We start from the raw sequence: 1,827 nt of genomic DNA, 5'->3' as shown, positions 1-1,827 counted from the left end.
TGTGAAGGAAATCAAGGTATGAGATCATGCCACCTAAACAAAACCCTATTTTTTATCTGATCAACCAAATTGTGCTAGACCAAACAAGGTTTCAACCATAAATGGTTGGAATTCAATAGAAACCCCAAAATTTTGGTTGAAACTAAAATTCTAAATGGTTTCCCTAATCCTTAAAGTTGGCGTCCAAACTCTTTTTGATCTGATTTCTAGCATTATGTTTAATCACTTGATTAAATCACTTTCACATGCTATTAATTCATAAAATTCTTATTATGACATCATTTTCCAACCATTTAAACATTGAAAAATTGATTGGCCAAAGAAAAATTGGATTTGGGCTTTATAGTATCCCAAATCCAAACCAAACTCTCTTTAAACCTTAAGTTGAAGCCCACTTGGTTAAGATCCACCAAGACCTGCAAATTTGGCTACCTTAGCAAAGTTTCTTGAGGAAGTTTCCTCCCACACATGGTAGAAAATCCTCTGCCCTTGTCATGACCTAAAGAGTGCCTTGATGTGAGAGGGAAGTCCACCTCATTATCCTCCATACCTCATAGCAGCAGCAACAGTCCTTCCCCCTTACTATTCTTACTTTTTTTGACATATGCACCCCCCATCAAAGGGTCATTCAAGCCCATACCTCCCCTCTCTAGAAGTATAGAGTCATGTAAGCTACACTTCATTTCATTTCATCACTTCTCAATCCCTTTCTTAGAGAGAAACCCTTAAGGACTCTCTCAGCAAGATTCTTGAGTCGCTTTGTGTGGCGATATTTAACCCCTTTTATGTATTTTCTTGCAATGATTCATTCATCAAAGTTTTTCATATTTGAGTGTAGTTTCTTTGTATATCTTATTTGTTTCATTTCATGGTCATTGGTTCAGTAAAAAGTTATTTTAACCATAGAAAGGTCATTCTCAGAGATAAATTGGAGAGTGTGTTATGTTTCGAAGTTTCTGATCAAGTTAATGGACAAACATTGGACCAAAAACTTATGGAGTGTTGTCCAAATGTGTTTAAAAATGTTCATTGAGGTTTTGTTGCATGACTAAAGCTTTTGATGAAAGAGTTTTTTGGATCTAGAAACTTAGAAACTAGAAGAAGAAAAATAGTTTTTGTTTTGAGAAAGTTTGAATATTTCGTGGTCTAATCTTACTCCTATGGCTTTGATATTTTTATTTGATGATCATAAGCCCTCTTATATGCATGTTATGATTTTTAGTATTAGTTTCAAAGATATGATTTTTTATGCAAGAGGATATTTGGTTAGGCCAAAGGATTGATGTTTTTGGTTGGATCCATGTTTTGATTGATTTTTAGCCATGTGATTTTAAGTTTAATGGTTGGATCTTCTTTAGCACACATTTTTAAACCATGTGATATTTTGATTTGAAGATAGAATCTTTTTAGGCCATGGATCAAGTGGTTGATCAAAACTAGTTTAGAAACAAATTATGTTTTTGCACTTAGAATGAAATTGGATACTCAAGGTGTTGTTTTGTGATTTTTGGTGACTTTTATTTGATGATTAAAAGTATGGTTGTTCTTAGGAATATGTTATTAATATGTTAGAAGTAAGATGTAGACTTTTTGAAGTTCTTGGAGATGCTTTGAAATAGATCAAAACTTGTGATTCAAGGGTTTGTTTTTAGTTAAAAAATTTGAATCTTTTATTAAAATGTTTTTGCTGATGATTAGTAAAATTGTGTTGGATGTTTTAAGCATGTTTTCAAACTTAGGATAGGAAGATCTTTATTTCAAAATTTCTGTTTAGTCTTGAGTCTTGCAATTGGGAGAATTGCAATAAAAATCAAGAGAATTGACTTA

Source organism: Carya illinoinensis, chromosome 1, assembly GCF_018687715.1.
Source record: "Carya illinoinensis cultivar Pawnee chromosome 1, C.illinoinensisPawnee_v1, whole genome shotgun sequence".
In the NCBI taxonomy this organism is placed as follows: Eukaryota; Viridiplantae; Streptophyta; class Magnoliopsida; order Fagales; family Juglandaceae; genus Carya; species Carya illinoinensis.
Note: the sequence above shows the minus strand (reverse complement) of the source record.